Source organism: Hydractinia symbiolongicarpus, chromosome 11, assembly GCF_029227915.1.
Source record: "Hydractinia symbiolongicarpus strain clone_291-10 chromosome 11, HSymV2.1, whole genome shotgun sequence".
NCBI lineage: Eukaryota > Metazoa > Cnidaria > Hydrozoa > Anthoathecata > Hydractiniidae > Hydractinia > Hydractinia symbiolongicarpus.
In genome coordinates, this window is record NC_079885.1 from 18,503,450 (window position 1) to 18,518,510 (window position 15,061).

General features: G+C 48.1%; 22 non-coding genes across 22 annotated transcripts; all 22 read left to right on the forward strand.

The window, feature by feature from the left end:
* The first annotated feature begins 493 nt into the window (after window positions 1-493).
* On the forward strand, window positions 494-614 carry LOC130619774 (U5 spliceosomal RNA). The gene has a single exon (XR_008980512.1). It is a non-coding gene; the product is annotated as a U5 spliceosomal RNA (small nuclear RNA).
* Window positions 615-1,161: 547 nt separating this feature from the next.
* LOC130619823 (U5 spliceosomal RNA) lies at window positions 1,162-1,282 on the forward strand. The gene has a single exon (XR_008980562.1). It is a non-coding gene; the product is annotated as a U5 spliceosomal RNA (small nuclear RNA).
* A 547-nt stretch (window positions 1,283-1,829) lies between these two features.
* Window positions 1,830-1,950, forward strand: LOC130619333 (U5 spliceosomal RNA). Its single transcript, XR_008980073.1, has one exon. It is a non-coding gene; the product is annotated as a U5 spliceosomal RNA (small nuclear RNA).
* A 546-nt stretch (window positions 1,951-2,496) lies between these two features.
* Window positions 2,497-2,617, forward strand: LOC130619334 (U5 spliceosomal RNA). Its single transcript, XR_008980075.1, has one exon. It is a non-coding gene; the product is annotated as a U5 spliceosomal RNA (small nuclear RNA).
* A 547-nt stretch (window positions 2,618-3,164) lies between these two features.
* Window positions 3,165-3,285, forward strand: LOC130619335 (U5 spliceosomal RNA). The gene has a single exon (XR_008980076.1). It is a non-coding gene; the product is annotated as a U5 spliceosomal RNA (small nuclear RNA).
* Window positions 3,286-3,832: 547 nt separating this feature from the next.
* Window positions 3,833-3,953, forward strand: LOC130619336 (U5 spliceosomal RNA). Its single transcript, XR_008980077.1, has one exon. It is a non-coding gene; the product is annotated as a U5 spliceosomal RNA (small nuclear RNA).
* Window positions 3,954-4,502: 549 nt separating this feature from the next.
* On the forward strand, window positions 4,503-4,621 carry LOC130619981 (U5 spliceosomal RNA). The gene has a single exon (XR_008980715.1). It is a non-coding gene; the product is annotated as a U5 spliceosomal RNA (small nuclear RNA).
* A 548-nt stretch (window positions 4,622-5,169) lies between these two features.
* On the forward strand, window positions 5,170-5,290 carry LOC130619337 (U5 spliceosomal RNA). Its single transcript, XR_008980078.1, has one exon. It is a non-coding gene; the product is annotated as a U5 spliceosomal RNA (small nuclear RNA).
* Window positions 5,291-5,838: 548 nt separating this feature from the next.
* Window positions 5,839-5,959, forward strand: LOC130619731 (U5 spliceosomal RNA). Its single transcript, XR_008980469.1, has one exon. It is a non-coding gene; the product is annotated as a U5 spliceosomal RNA (small nuclear RNA).
* Window positions 5,960-6,507: 548 nt separating this feature from the next.
* Window positions 6,508-6,628, forward strand: LOC130619338 (U5 spliceosomal RNA). Its single transcript, XR_008980079.1, has one exon. It is a non-coding gene; the product is annotated as a U5 spliceosomal RNA (small nuclear RNA).
* A 549-nt stretch (window positions 6,629-7,177) lies between these two features.
* LOC130619976 (U5 spliceosomal RNA) lies at window positions 7,178-7,296 on the forward strand. The gene has a single exon (XR_008980711.1). It is a non-coding gene; the product is annotated as a U5 spliceosomal RNA (small nuclear RNA).
* A 548-nt stretch (window positions 7,297-7,844) lies between these two features.
* Window positions 7,845-7,965, forward strand: LOC130619339 (U5 spliceosomal RNA). Its single transcript, XR_008980080.1, has one exon. It is a non-coding gene; the product is annotated as a U5 spliceosomal RNA (small nuclear RNA).
* A 548-nt stretch (window positions 7,966-8,513) lies between these two features.
* LOC130619732 (U5 spliceosomal RNA) lies at window positions 8,514-8,634 on the forward strand. The gene has a single exon (XR_008980471.1). It is a non-coding gene; the product is annotated as a U5 spliceosomal RNA (small nuclear RNA).
* Window positions 8,635-9,182: 548 nt separating this feature from the next.
* Window positions 9,183-9,303, forward strand: LOC130619913 (U5 spliceosomal RNA). The gene has a single exon (XR_008980650.1). It is a non-coding gene; the product is annotated as a U5 spliceosomal RNA (small nuclear RNA).
* Window positions 9,304-9,851: 548 nt separating this feature from the next.
* LOC130619342 (U5 spliceosomal RNA) lies at window positions 9,852-9,972 on the forward strand. The gene has a single exon (XR_008980082.1). It is a non-coding gene; the product is annotated as a U5 spliceosomal RNA (small nuclear RNA).
* Window positions 9,973-10,520: 548 nt separating this feature from the next.
* Window positions 10,521-10,641, forward strand: LOC130619734 (U5 spliceosomal RNA). Its single transcript, XR_008980473.1, has one exon. It is a non-coding gene; the product is annotated as a U5 spliceosomal RNA (small nuclear RNA).
* Window positions 10,642-11,189: 548 nt separating this feature from the next.
* LOC130619735 (U5 spliceosomal RNA) lies at window positions 11,190-11,310 on the forward strand. The gene has a single exon (XR_008980474.1). It is a non-coding gene; the product is annotated as a U5 spliceosomal RNA (small nuclear RNA).
* Window positions 11,311-11,858: 548 nt separating this feature from the next.
* LOC130618846 (U5 spliceosomal RNA) lies at window positions 11,859-11,979 on the forward strand. The gene has a single exon (XR_008979591.1). It is a non-coding gene; the product is annotated as a U5 spliceosomal RNA (small nuclear RNA).
* Window positions 11,980-12,527: 548 nt separating this feature from the next.
* Window positions 12,528-12,648, forward strand: LOC130619736 (U5 spliceosomal RNA). Its single transcript, XR_008980475.1, has one exon. It is a non-coding gene; the product is annotated as a U5 spliceosomal RNA (small nuclear RNA).
* Window positions 12,649-13,196: 548 nt separating this feature from the next.
* On the forward strand, window positions 13,197-13,317 carry LOC130619343 (U5 spliceosomal RNA). The gene has a single exon (XR_008980083.1). It is a non-coding gene; the product is annotated as a U5 spliceosomal RNA (small nuclear RNA).
* Window positions 13,318-13,864: 547 nt separating this feature from the next.
* LOC130619737 (U5 spliceosomal RNA) lies at window positions 13,865-13,985 on the forward strand. Its single transcript, XR_008980476.1, has one exon. It is a non-coding gene; the product is annotated as a U5 spliceosomal RNA (small nuclear RNA).
* A 548-nt stretch (window positions 13,986-14,533) lies between these two features.
* On the forward strand, window positions 14,534-14,654 carry LOC130618847 (U5 spliceosomal RNA). Its single transcript, XR_008979592.1, has one exon. It is a non-coding gene; the product is annotated as a U5 spliceosomal RNA (small nuclear RNA).
* The last annotated feature ends 407 nt before the right edge of the window (window positions 14,655-15,061 follow it).

Here is a 15,061-nt window from a genome sequence, read left to right on the forward strand (position 1 = left end):
TCATCTCGCTCACAGAGACTTGGTAAGCACGGTCCATTCAATGGCTTTCCAAATGCGAAGAGTGAAGGCCGCAGACGGCAGGGGTTGAGCCAAGGGCCTTTCGGCCGTATCCCGCTCACAAGTTTTTTTTTTTTAGCAGAATAATACATACGAGCTAATCAAAATCGGCTCGAGGAAAGAAATAAAGTTCAGAGACAACCAAAGGAGTCGAACTGCAGTAGAAACAAACTAGATGTAACGCAAGCCACTAGTACGACGTATTGCCTACAGGGACCACACTCTCCGAGACAGCGAACGCAACTTCCTAGTGATTCACGCGAACGCACTCAACTAGGTGATGTAGATCAGAAAGGTGAAAGTCCTTGTGTCAAGTCTACACCTCACGATGCAGCACCTTTTAAGCGTCCTCTACGAACGGACACACTGGCAAGCGGCACACCACAAGCAAAGGTTAAGTCGGCTCGAAGGCACAACAGGTCGCGCCGACTTACGACAACTCTGGGATTTCTTCAGTTCACGCACAAATCTTTCGCCTTTTACTAAAGATTTCCGTGGAGAAGGCCAAAACGATGAGTATATAGACGATTTTTCTACTGTCTCGCTTCGGCGGGACGATCACTAGTCTAAATGAAAAAACGTGCAGGAGGCCATACGCGGGCCTATCTCTCATTTCGCTCACAGAGACTTGGTAAGCACGGTCCACTCAATGGCTTTCCAAATGCGAAGAGTGAAGGCCGCAGACGGCAGGGGTTGAGCCAAGGGCCTTTCGGCCGTATCCCGCTCACAAGTTTTTTTTTTTTTTAGCAGAATAATACATACGAGCTAATCAAAATCGGCTTGAGGAAAGAAATAAAGTTCAGAGACAACCAAAGGAGTCGAACTGCAGTAGAAACAAACTAGATGTAACGCAAGCCACTAGTACGACGTATTGCCTACAGGGACCACACTCTCCGAGACAGCGAACGCAACTTCCTAGTGATTCACGCGAACGCACTCAACTAGGTGATGTAGATCAGAAAGGTGAAAGTCCTTGTGTCAAGTCTACACCTCACGATGCAGCACCTTTTAAGCGTCCTCTACGAACGGACACACTGGCAAGCGGCACACCACAAGCAAAGGTTAAGTCGGCTCGAAGGCACAACAGGTCGCGCCGACTTACGACAACTCTGGGCTCTCTTCAGTTCACGCACAAATCTTTCGCCTTTTACTAAAGATTTCCGTGGAGAAGGCCAAAACGATGAGTATATAGACGATTTTTCTACTGTCTCGCTTCGGCGGGACGATCACTAGTCTAAATGAAAAAACGTGCAGGAGGCCATACGCGGGCCTATCTCTCATCTCGCTCACAGAGACTTGGTAAGCACGGTCCACTCAATGGCTTTCCAAATGCGAAGAGTGAAGGCCGCAGACGGCAGGGGTTGAGCCAAGGGCCTTTCGGCCGTATCCCGCTCACAAGTTTTTTTTTTTTTTAGCAGAATAATACATACGAGCTAATCAAAATCGGCTCGAGGAAAGAAATAAAGTTCAGAGACAACCAAAGGAGTCGAACTGCAGTAGAAACAAACTAGATGTAACGCAAGCCACTAGTACGACGTATTGCCTACAGGGACCACACTCTCCGAGACAGCGAACGCAACTTCCTAGTGATTCACGCGAACGCACTCAACTAGGTGATGTAGATCAGAAAGGTGAAAGTCCTTGTGTCAAGTCTACACCTCACGATGCAGCACCTTTTAAGCGTCCTCTACGAACGGACACACTGGCAAGCGGCACACCACAAGCAAAGGTTAAGTCGGCTCGAAGGCACAACAGGTCGCGCCGACTTACGACAACTCTGGGCTTTCTTCAGTTCACGCACAAATCTTTCGCCTTTTACTAAAGATTTCCGTGGAGAAGGCCAAAACGATGAGTATATAGACGATTTTTCTACTGTCTCGCTTCGGCGGGACGATCACTAGTCTAAATGAAAAAACGTGCAGGAGGCCACAAGCGGGCCTATCTCTCATCTCGCTCACAGAGACTTGGTAAGCACGGTCCACTCAATGGCTTTCCAAATGCGAAGAGTGAAGGCCGCAGACGGCAGGGGTTGAGCCAAGGGCCTTTCGGCCGTATCCCGCTCACAAGTTTTTTTTTTTTTAGCAGAATAATACATACGAGCTAATCAAAATCGGCTCGAGGAAAGAAATAAAGTTCAGAGACAACCAAAGGAGTCGAACTGCAGTAGAAACAAACTAGATGTAACGCAAGCCACTAGTACGACGTATTGCCTACAGGGACCACACTCTCCGAGACAGCGAACGCAACTTCCTAGTGATTCACGCGAACGCACTCAACTAGGTGATGTAGATCAGAAAGGTGAAAGTCCTTGTGTCAAGTCTACACCTCACGATGCAGCACCTTTTAAGCGTCCTCTACGAACGGACACACTGGCAAGCGGCACACCACAAGCAAAGGTTAAGTCGGCTCGAAGGCACAACAGGTCGCGCCGACTTACGACAACTCTGGGCTTTCTTCAGTTCACGCACAAATCTTTCGCCTTTTACTAAAGATTTCCGTGGAGAAGGCCAAAACGATGAGTATATAGACGATTTTTCTACTGTCTCGCTTCGGCGGGACGATCACTAGTCTAAATGAAAAAACGTGCAGGAGGCCATGCGCGGGCCTATCTCTCATCTCGCTCACAAAGACTTGGTAAGCACGGTCCACTCAATGGCTTTCCAAATGCGAAGAGTGAAGGCCGCAGACGGCAGGGGTTGAGCCAAGGGCCTTTCGGCCGTATCCCGCTCACAAGTTTTTTTTTTTTTTAGCAGAATAATACATACGAGCTAATCAAAATCGGCTCGAGGAAAGAAATAAAGTTCAGAGACAACCAAAGGAGTCGAACTGCAGTAAAAACAAACTAGATGTAACGCAAGCCACTAGTACGACGTATTGCCTACAGGGACCACACTCTCCGAGACAGCGAACGCAACTTCCTAGTGATTCACGCGAACGCACTCAACTAGGTGATGTAGATCAGAAAGGTGAAAGTCCTTGTGTCAAGTCTACACCTCACGATGCAGCACCTTTTAAGCGTCCTCTACGAACGGACACACTGGCAAGCGGAACACCACAAGCAAAGGTTAAGTCGGCTCGAAGGCACAACAGGTCGCGCCGACTTACGACAACTCTGGGCTTTCTTCAGTTCACGCACAAATCTTTCGCCTTTTACTAAAGATTTCCGTGGAGAAGGCCAAAACGATGAGTATATAGACGATTTTTCTACTGTCTCGCTTCGGCGGGACGATCACTAGTCTAAATGAAAAAACGTGCAGGAGGCCATACGCGGGCCTATCTCTCATCTCGCTCACAGAGACTTGGTAAGCACGGTCCACTCAAGGGCTTTCCAAATGCGAAGAGTGAAGGCCGCAGACGGCAGGGGTTGAGCCAAGGGCCTTTCGGCCGTATCCCGCTCACAAGTTTTTTTTTTTTTTAGCAGAATAATACATACGAGCTAATCAAAATCGGCTCGAGGAAAGAAATAAAGTTCAGAGACAACCAAAGGAGTCGAACTGCAGTAGAAACAAACTAGATGTAACGCAAGCCACTAGTACGACGTATTGCCTACAGGGACCACACTCTCCGAGACAGCGAACGCAACTTCCTAGTGATTCACGCGAACGCAACCAACTAGGTGATGTAGATCAGAAAGGTGAAAGTCCTTGTGTCAAGTCTACACCTCACGATGCAGCACCTTTTAAGCGTCCTCTACGAACGGACACACTGGCAAGCGGCACACCACAAGCAAAGGTTAAGTCGGCTCGAAGGCACAACAGGTCGCGCCGACTTACGACAACTCTGGGCTTTCTTCAGTTCACGCACAAATCTTTCGCCTTTTACTAAAGATTTCCGTGGAGAAGGCCAAAACGATGAGTATATAGACGATTTTTCTACTGTCTCGCTTCGGCGGGACGATCACTAGTCTAAATGAAAAAACGTGCAAGAGGCCATACGCGGGCCTATCTCTCATCTCGCTCACAGAGACTTGGTAAGCACGGTCCACTCAATGGCTTTCCAAATGCGAAGAGTGAAGGCCGCAGACGGCAGGGGTTGAGCCAAGGGCCTTTCGGCCGTATCCCGCTCACAAGTTTTTTTTTTTTTTAGCAGAATAATACATACGAGCTAATCAAAATCGGCTCGAGGAAAGAAATAAAGTTCAGAGACAACCAAAGGAGTCGAACTGCAGTAGAAACAAACTAGATGTAACGCAAGCCACTAGTACGACGTATTGCCTACAGGGACCACACTCTCCGAGACAGCGAACGCAACTTCCTAGTGATTCACGCGAACGCACTCAACTAGGTCATGTAGATCAGAAAGGTGAAAGTCCTTGTGTCAAGTCTACACCTCACGATGCAGCACCTTTTAAGCGTCCTCTACGAACGGACACACTGGCAAGCGGCACACCACAAGCAAAGGTTAAGTCGGCTCGAAGGCACAACAGGTCGCGCCGACTTACGACAACTCTTTGCTTTCTTCAGTTCACGCACAAATCTTTCGCCTTTTACTAAAGATTTCCGTGGAGAAGGCCAAAACGATGAGTATATAGACGATTTTTCTACTGTCTGGCTTCGGTGGGACGATCACTAGTCTAAATGAAAAAACGTGCAAGAGGCCATACGCGGGCCTATCTCTCATCTCGCTCACAGAGACTTGGTAAGCACGGTCCACTCAATGGCTTTCCAAATGCGAAGAGTGAAGGCCGCAGACGGCAGGGGTTGAGCCAAGGGCCTTTCGGCCGTATCCCGCTCACAAGTTTTTTTTTTTTTTTAGCAGAATAATACATACGAGCTAATCAAAATCGGCTCGAGGAAAGAAATAAAGTTCAGAGACAACCAAAGGAGTCGAACTGCAGTAGAAACAAACTAGATGTAACGCAAGCCACTAGTACGACGTATTGCCTACAGGGACCACACTCTCCGAGACAGCGAACGCAACTTCCTAGTGATTCACGCGAACGCACTCAACTAGGTGATGTAGATCAGAAAGGTGAAAGTCCTTGTGTCAAGTCTACACCTCACGATGCAGCACCTTTTAAGCGTCCTCTACGAACGGACACACTGGCAAGCGGCACACCACAAGCAAAGGTTAAGTCGGCTCGAAGGCACAACAGGTCGCGCCGACTTACGACAACTCTGGGCTTTCTTCAGTTCACGCACAAATCTTTCGCCTTTTACTAAAGATTTCCGTGGAGAAGGCCAAAACGATGAGTATATAGACGATTTTTCTACTGTCTCGCTTCGGCGGGACGATCACTAGTCTAAATGAAAAAACGTGCAGGAGGCCATACGCGGGCCTATCTCTCATCTCGCTCACAGAGACTTGGTAAGCACGGTCCACTCAATGGCTTTCCAAATGCGAAGAGTGAAGGCCGCAGACGGCAGGGGTTGAGCCAAGGGCATTTCGGCCGTATCCCGCTCACAAGTTTTTTTTTTTTTTTAGCAGAATAATACATACGAGATAATCAAAATCGGCTCGAGGAAAGAAATAAAGTTTAGAGACAACCAAAGGAGTCGAACTGCAGTAGAAACAAACTAAATGTAACGCAAGCCACTAGTACGACGTATTGCCTACAGGGACCACACTCTCCGAGACAGCGAACGCAACTTCCTAGTGATTCACGCGAACGCACTCAACTAGGTGATGTAGATCAGAAAGGTGAAAGTCCTTGTGTCAAGTCTACACCTCACGATGCAGCACCTTTTAAGCGTCCTCTACGAACGGACACACTGGCAAGCGGCACACCACAAGCAAAGGTTAAGTCGGCTCGAAGGCACAACAGGTCGCGCCGACTTACGACAGCTCTGGGCTTTCTTCAGTTCACGCACAAATCTTTTGCCTTTTACTAAAGATTTCCGTGGAGAAGGCCAAAACGATGAGTATATAGACGATTTTTCTACTGTCTCGCTTCGGCGGGACGATCACTAGTCTAAATGAAAAAACGTGCAGGAGGCCATACGCGGGCCTATCTCTCATCTCGCTCACAGAGACTTGGTAAGCACGGTCTACTCAATGGCTTTCCAAATGCGAAGAGTGAAGGCCGCAGACGGCAGGGGTTGAGCCAAGGGCCTTTTGGCCGTATCCCGCTCACAAGTTTTTTTTTTTTTTTAGCAGAATAATACATACGAGCTAATCAAAATCGGCTCGAGGAAAGAAATAAAGTTCAGAGACAACCAAAGGAGTCGAACTGCAGTAGAAACAAACTAGATGTAACGCAAGCCACTAGTACGACGTATTGCCTACAGGGACCACACTCTCCGAGACAGCGAACGCAACTTCCTAGTGATTCACGCGAACGCACTGAACTAGGTGATGTAGATCAGAAAAATGAAAGTCCTTGTGTCAAGTCTACACCTCACGATGCAGCACCTTTTAAGCGTCCTCTACGAACGGACACACTGGCAAGCGGCACACCACAAGCAAAGGTTAAGTCGGCTCGAAGGCACAACAGGTCGCGCCGACTTACGACAACTCTGGGCTTTCTTCAGTTCACGCACAAATCTTTCGCCTTTTACTAAAGATTTCCGTGGAGAAGGCCAAAACGATGAGTATATAGACGATTTTTCTACTGTCTCGCTTCGGCGGGACGATCACTAGTCTAAATGAAAAAACGTGCAAGAGGCCATACGCGGGCCTATCTCTCATCTCGCTCACAGAGACTTGGTAAGCACGGTCCACTCAATGGCTTTCCAAATGCGAAGAGTGAAGGCCGCAGACGGCAGGGGTTGAGCCAAGGGCCTTTCGGCCGTATCCCGCTCACAAGTTTTTTTTTTTTTTAGCAGAATAATACATACGAGCTAATCAAAATCGGCTCGAGGAAAGAAATAAAGTTCAGAGACAACCAAAGGAGTCGAACTGCAGTAGAAACAAACTAGATGTAACGCAAGCCACTAGTACGACGTATTGCCTACAGGGACCACACTCTCCGAGACAGCGAACGCAACTTCCTAGTGATTCACGCGAACGCACTCAACTAGGTGATGTAGATCAGAAAGGTGAAAGTCCTTGTGTCAAGTCTACACCTCACGATGCAGCACCTTTTAAGCGTCCTCTACGAACGGACACACTGGCAAGCGGCACACCACAAGCAAAGGTTAAGTCGGCTCGAAGGCACAACAGGTCGCGCCGACTTACGACAACTCTTTGCTTTCTTCAGTTCACGCACAAATCTTTCGCCTTTTACTAAAGATTTCCGTGGAGAAGGCCAAAACGATGAGTATATAGACGATTTTTCTACTGTCTGGCTTCGGCGGGACGATCACTAGTCTAAATGAAAAAACGTGCAAGAGGCCATACGCGGGCCTATCTCTCATCTCGCTCACAGAGACTTGGTAAGCACGGTCCACTCAATGGCTTTCCAAATGCGAAGAGTGAAGGCCGCAGACGGCAGGGGTTGAGCCAAGGGCCTTTCGGCCGTATCCCGCTCACAAGTTTTTTTTTTTTTTTAGCAGAATAATACATACGAGCTAATCAAAATCGGCTCGAGGAAAGAAATAAAGTTCAGAGACAACCAAAGGAGTCGAACTGCAGTAGAAACAAACTAGATGTAACGCAAGCCACTAGTACGACGTATTGCCTACAGGGACCACACTCTCCGAGACAGCGAACGCAACTTCCTAGTGATTCACGCGAACGCACTCAACTAGGTGATGTAGATCAGAAAGGTGAAAGTCCTTGTGTCAAGTCTACACCTCACGATGCAGCACCTTTTAAGCGTCCTCTACGAACGGACACACTGGCAAGCGGCACACCACAAGCAAAGGTTAAGTCGGCTCGAAGGCACAACAGGTCGCGCCGACTTACGACAACTCTGGGCTTTCTTCAGTTCACGCACAAATCTTTCGCCTTTTACTAAAGATTTCCGTGGAGAAGGCCAAAACGATGAGTATATAGACGATTTTTCTACTGTCTCGCTTCGGCGGGACGATCACTAGTCTAAATGAAAAAACGTGCAGGAGGCCATACGCGGGCCTATCTCTCATCTCGCTCACAGAGACTTGGTAAGCACGGTCCACTCAATGGCTTTCGAAATGCGAAGAGTGAAGGCCGCAGACGGCAGGGGTTGAGCCAAGGGCCTTTCGGCCGTATCCCGCTCACAAGTTTTTTTTTTTTTTTGGCAGAATAATACATACGAGATAATCAAAATCGGCTCGAGGAAAGAAATAAAGTTTAGAGACAACCAAAGGAGTCGAACTGCAGTAGAAACAAACTAAATGTAACGCAAGCCACTAGTACGACGTATTGCCTACAGGGACCACACTCTCCGAGACAGCGAACGCAACTTCCTAGTGATTCACGCGAACGCACTCAACTAGGTGATGTAGATCAGAAAGGTGAAAGTCCTTGTGTCAAGTCTACACCTCACGATGCAGCACCTTTTAAGCGTCCTCTACGAACGGACACACTGGCAAGCGGCACACCACAAGCAAAGGTTAAGTCGGCTCGAAGGCACAACAGGTCGCGCCGACTTACGACAGCTCTGGGCTTTCTTCAGTTCACGCACAAATCTTTTGCCTTTTACTAAAGATTTCCGTGGAGAAGGCCAAAACGATGAGTATATAGACGATTTTTCTACTGTCTCGCTTCGGCGGGACGATCACTAGTCTAAATGAAAAAACGTGCAGGAGGCCATACGCGGGCCTATATCTCATCTCGCTCACAGAGACTTGGTAAGCACGGTCCACTCAATGGCTTTCCAAATGCGAAGAGTGAAGGCCGCAGACGGCAGGGGTTGAGCCAAGGGCCTTTCGGCCGTATCCCGCTCACAAGTTTTTTTTTTTTTTTAGCAGAATAATACATACGAGATAATCAAAATCGGCTCGAGGAAAGAAATAAAGTTTAGAGACAACCAAAGGAGTCGAACTGCAGTAGAAACAAACTAAATGTAACGCAAGCCACTAGTACGACGTATTGCCTACAGGGACCACACTCTCCGAGACAGCGAACGCAACTTCCTAGTGATTCACGCGAACGCACTCAACTAGGTGATGTAGATCAGAAAGGTGAAAGTCCTTGTGTCAAGTCTACACCTCACGATGCAGCACCTTTTAAGCGTCCTCTACGAACGGACACACTGGCAAGCGGCACACCACAAGCAAAGGTTAAGTCGGCTCGAAGGCACAACAGGTCGCGCCGACTTACGACAGCTCTGGGCTTTCTTCAGTTCACGCACAAATCTTTTGCCTTTTACTAAAGATTTCCGTGGAGAAGGCCAAAACGATGAGTATATAGACGATTTTTCTACTGTCTGGCTTCGGCGGGACGATCACTAGTCTAAATGAAAAAACGTGCAAGAGGCCATACGCGGGCCTATCTCTCATCTCGCTCACAGAGACTTGGTAAGCACGGTCCACTCAATGGCTTTCCAAATGCGAAGAGTGAAGGCCGCAGACGGCAGGGGTTGAGCCAAGGGCCTTTCGGCCGTATCCCGCTCACAAGTTTTTTTTTTTTTTTAGCAGAATAATACATACGAGCTAATCAAAATCGGCTCGAGGAAAGAAATAAAGTTCAGAGACAACCAAAGGAGTCGAACTGCAGTAGAAACAAACTAGATGTAACGCAAGCCACTAGTACGACGTATTGCCTACAGGGACCACACTCTCCGAGACAGCGAACGCAACTTCCTAGTGATTCACGCGAACGCACTCAACTAGGTGATGTAGATCAGAAAGGTGAAAGTCCTTGTGTCAAGTCTACACCTCACGATGCAGCACCTTTTAAGCGTCCTCTACGAACGGACACACTGGCAAGCGGCACACCACAAGCAAAGGTTAAGTCGGCTCGAAGGCACAACAGGTCGCGCCGACTTACGACAACTCTGGGCTTTCTTCAGTTCACGCACAAATCTTTCGCCTTTTACTAAAGATTTCCGTGGAGAAGGCCAAAACGATGAGTATATAGACGATTTTTCTACTGTCTCGCTTCGGCGGGACGATCACTAGTCTAAATGAAAAAACGTGCAGGAGGCCATACGCGGGCCTATCTCTCATCTCGCTCACAGAGACTTGGTAAGCACGGTCCACTCAATGGCTTTCGAAATGCGAAGAGTGAAGGCCGCAGACGGCAGGGGTTGAGCCAAGGGCCTTTCGGCCGTATCCCGCTCACAAGTTTTTTTTTTTTTTTGGCAGAATAATACATACGAGATAATCAAAATCGGCTCGAGGAAAGAAATAAAGTTTAGAGACAACCAAAGGAGTCGAACTGCAGTAGAAACAAACTAAATGTAACGCAAGCCACTAGTACGACGTATTGCCTACAGGGACCACACTCTCCGAGACAGCGAACGCAACTTCCTAGTGATTCACGCGAACGCACTCAACTAGGTGATGAAGATCAGAAAGGTGAAAGTCCTTGTGTCAAGTCTACACCTCACGATGCAGCACCTTTTAAGCGTCCTCTACGAACGGACACACTGGCAAGCGGCACACCACAAGCAAAGGTTAAGTCGGCTCGAAGGCACAACAGGTCGCGCCGACTTACGACAGCTCTGGGCTTTCTTCAGTTCACGCACAAATCTTTTGCCTTTTACTAAAGATTTCCGTGGAGAAGGCCAAAACGATGAGTATATAGACGATTTTTCTACTGTCTCGCTTCGGCGGGACGATCACTAGTCTAAATGAAAAAACGTGCAGGAGGCCATACGCGGGCCTATATCTCATCTCGCTCACAGAGACTTGGTAAGCACGGTCCACTCAATGGCTTTCCAAATGCGAAGAGTGAAGGCCGCAGACGGCAGGGGTTGAGCCAAGGGCCTTTCGGCCGTATCCCGCTCACAAGTTTTTTTTTTTTTTTAGCAGAATAATACATACGAGATAATCAAAATCGGCTCGAGGAAAGAAATAAAGTTTAGAGACAACCAAAGGAGTCGAACTGCAGTAGAAACAAACTAAATGTAACGCAAGCCACTAGTACGACGTATTGCCTACAGGGACCACACTCTCCGAGACAGCGAACGCAACTTCCTAGTGATTCACGCGAACGCACTCAACTAGGTGATGTAGATCAGAAAGGTGAAAGTCCTTGTGTCAAGTCTACACCTCACGATGCAGCACCTTTTAAGCGTCCTCTACGAACGGACACACTGGCAAGCGGCACACCACAAGCAAAGGTTAAGTCGGCTCGAAGGCACAACAGGTCGCGCCGACTTACGACAGCTCTGGGCTTTCTTCAGTTCACGCACAAATCTTTTGCCTTTTACTAAAGATTTCCGTGGAGAAGGCCAAAACGATGAGTATATAGACGATTTTTCTACTGTCTCGCTTCGGCGGGACGATCACTAGTCTAAATGAAAAAACGTGCAGGAGGCCATACGCGGGCCTATCTCTCATCTCGCTAACAGAGACTTGGTAAGCACGGTCTACTCAATGGCTTTCCAAATGCGAAGAGTGAAGGCCGCAGACGGCAGGGGTTGAGCCAAGGGCCTTTTGGCCGTATCCCGCTCACAAGTTTTTTTTTTTTTTTAGCAGAATAATACATACGAGCTAATCAAAATCGGCTCGAGGAAAGAAATAAAGTTCAGAGACAACCAAAGGAGTCGAACTGCAGTAGAAACAAACTAGATGTAACGCAAGCCACTAGTACGACGTATTGCCTACAGGGACCACACTCTCCGAGACAGCGAACGCAACTTCCTAGTGATTCACGCGAACGCACTCAACTAGGTGATGTAGATCAGAAAAATGAAAGTCCTTGTGTCAAGTCTACACCTCACGACGCAGCACCTTTTAAGCGTCCTCTACGAACGGACACACTGGCAAGCGGCACACCACAAGCAAAGGTTAAGTCGGCTCGAAGGCACAACAGGTCGCGCCGACTTACGACAACTCTGGGCTTTCTTCAGTTCACGCACAAATCTTTCGCCTTTTACTAAAGATTTCCGTGGAGAAAGCCAAAACGATGAGTATATAGACGATTTTTCTACTGTCTCGCTTCGGCGGGACGATCACTAGTCTAAATGAAAAAACGTGCAGGAGGCCATACGCGGGCCTATCTCTCATCTCGCTCACAGAGACTTGGTAAGCACGGTCCACTCAATGGCTTTCCAAATGCGAAGAGTGAAGGCCGCAGACGGCAGGGGTTGAGCCAAGGGCCTTTCGGCCGTATCCCGCTCACAAGTTTTTTTTTTTTTTTAGCAGAATAATACATACGAGCTAATCAAAATCGGCTCGAGGAAAGAAATAAAGTTTAGAGACAACCAAAGGAGTCGAACTGCAGTAGAAACAAACTAAATGTAACGCAAGCCACTAGTACGACGTATTGCCTACAGGGACCACACTCTCCGAGACAGCGAACGCAACTTCCTAGTGATTCACGCGAACGCACTCAACTAGGTGATGTAGATCAGAAAGGTGAAAGTCCTTGTGTCAAGTCTACACCTCACGATGCAGCACCTTTTAAGCGTCCTCTACGAACGGACACACTGGCAAGCGGCACACCACAAGCAAAGGTTAAGTCGGCTCGAAGGCACAACAGGTCGCGCCGACTTACGACAGCTCTGGGCTTTCTTCAGTTCACGCACAAATCTTTTGCCTTTTACTAAAGATTTCCGTGGAGAAGGCCAAAACGATGAGTATATAGACGATTTTTCTACTGTCTCGCTTCGGCGGGACGATCACTAGTCTAAATGAAAAAACGTGCAGGAGGCCATACGCGGGCCTATATCTCATCTCGCTCACAGAGACTTGGTAAGCACGGTCCACTCAATGGCTTTCCAAATGCGAAGAGTGAAGGCCGCAGACGGCAGGGGTTGAGCCAAGGGCCTTTCGGCCGTATCCCGCTCACAAGTTTTTTTTTTTTTTTAGCAGAATAATACATACGAGCTAATCAAAATCGGCTCGAGGAAAGAAATAAAGTTCAGAGACAACCAAAGGAGTCGAACTGCAGTAGAAACAAACTAGATGTAACGCAAGCCACTAGTACGACGTATTGCCTACAGGGACCACACTCTCCGAGACAGCGAACGCAACTTCCTAGTGATTCACGCGAACGCACTCAACTAGGTGATGTAGATCAGAAAGGTGAAAGTCCTTGTGTCAAGTCTACACCTCACGATGCAGCACCTTTTAAGCGTCCTCTACGAACGGACACACTGGCAAGCGGCACACCACAAGCAAAGGTTAAGTCGGCTCGAAGGCACAACAGGTCGCGCCGACTTACGACAACTCTGGGCTTTCTTCAGTTCACGCACAAATCTTTCGCCTTTTACTAAAGATTTCCGTGGAGAAGGCCAAAACGATGAGTATATAGACGATTTTTCTACTGTCTCGCTTCGGCGGGACGATCACTAGTCTAAATGAAAAAACGTGCAGGAGGCCATACGCGGGCCTATCTCTCATCTCGCTCACAGAGACTTGGTAAGCACGGTCCACTCAATGGCTTTCCAAATGCGAAGAGTGAAGGCCGCAGACGGCAGGGGTTGAGCCAAGGGCCTTTCGGCCGTATCCCGCTCACAAGTTTTTTTTTTTTTTAGCAGAATAATACATACGAGCTAATCAAAATCGGCTCGAGGAAAGAAATAAAGTTTAGAGACAACCAAAGGAGTCGAACTGCAGTAGAAACAAACTAAATGTAACGCAAGCCACTAGTACGACGTATTGCCTACAGGGACCACACTCTCCGAGACAGCGAACGCAACTTCCTAGTGAGTCACGCGAACGCACTCAACTAGGTGATGTAGATCAGAAAGGTGAAAGTCCTTGTGTCAAGTCTACACCTCACGATGCAGCACCTTTTAAGCGTCCTCTACGAACGGACACACTGGCAAGCGGCACACCACAAGCAAAGGTTAAGTCGGCTCGAAGGCACAACAGGTCGCGCCGACTTACGACAGCTCTGGGCTTTCTTCAGTTCACGCACAAATCTTTTGCCTTTTACTAAAGATTTCCGTGGAGAAGGCCAAAACGATGAGTATATAGACGATTTTTCTACTGTCTCGCTTCGGCGGGACGATCACTAGTCTAAATGAAAAAACGTGCAGGAGGCCATACGCGGGCCTATCTCTCATCTCGCTCACAGAGACTTGGTAAGCACGGTCTACTCAATGGCTTTCCAAATGCGAAGAGTGAAGGCCGCAGACGGCAGGGGTTGAGCCAAGGGCCTTTTGGCCGTATCCCGCTCACAAGTTTTTTTTTTTTTTTAGCAGAATAATACATACGAGCTAATCAAAATCGGCTCGAGGAAAGAAATAAAGTTCAGAGACAACCAAAGGAGTCGAACTGCAGTAGAAACAAACTAGATGTAACGCAAGCCACTAGTACGACGTATTGCCTACAGGGACCACACTCTCCGAGACAGCGAACGCAACTTCCTAGTGATTCACGCGAACGCACTCAACTAGGTGATGTAGATCAGAAAGGTGAAAGTCCTTGTGTCAAGTCTACACCTCACGATGCAGCACCTTTTAAGCGTCCTCTACGAACGGACACACTGGCAAGCGGCACACCACAAGCAAAGGTTAAGTCGGCTCGTAGGCACAACAGGTCGCGCCGACTTACGACAACTCTGGGCTTTCTTCAGTTCACGCACAAATCTTTCGCCTTTTACTAAAGATTTCCGTGGAGAAAGCCAAAACGATGAGTATATAGACGATTTTTCTACTGTCTCGCTTCGGCGGGACGATCACTAGTCTAAATGAAAAAACGTGCAGGAGGCCATACGCGGGCCTATCTCTCATCTCGCTCACAGAGACTTGGTAAGCACGGTCCACTCAATGGCTTTCCAAATGCGAAGAGTGAAGGCCGCAGACGGCAGGGGTTGAGCCAAGGGCCTTTCGGCCGTATCCCGCTCACAAGTTTTTTTTTTTTTTTAGCAGAATAATACATACGAGCTAATCAAAATCGGCTCGAGGAAAGAAATAAAGTTTAGAGACAACCAAAGGAGTCGAACTGCAGTAGAAACAAACTAAATGTAACGCAAGCCACTAGTACGACGTATTGCCTACAGGGACCACACTCTCCGAGACAGCGAACGCAACTTCCTAGTGATTCACGCGAACGCACTCAACTAGGTGATGTAGATCAGAAAG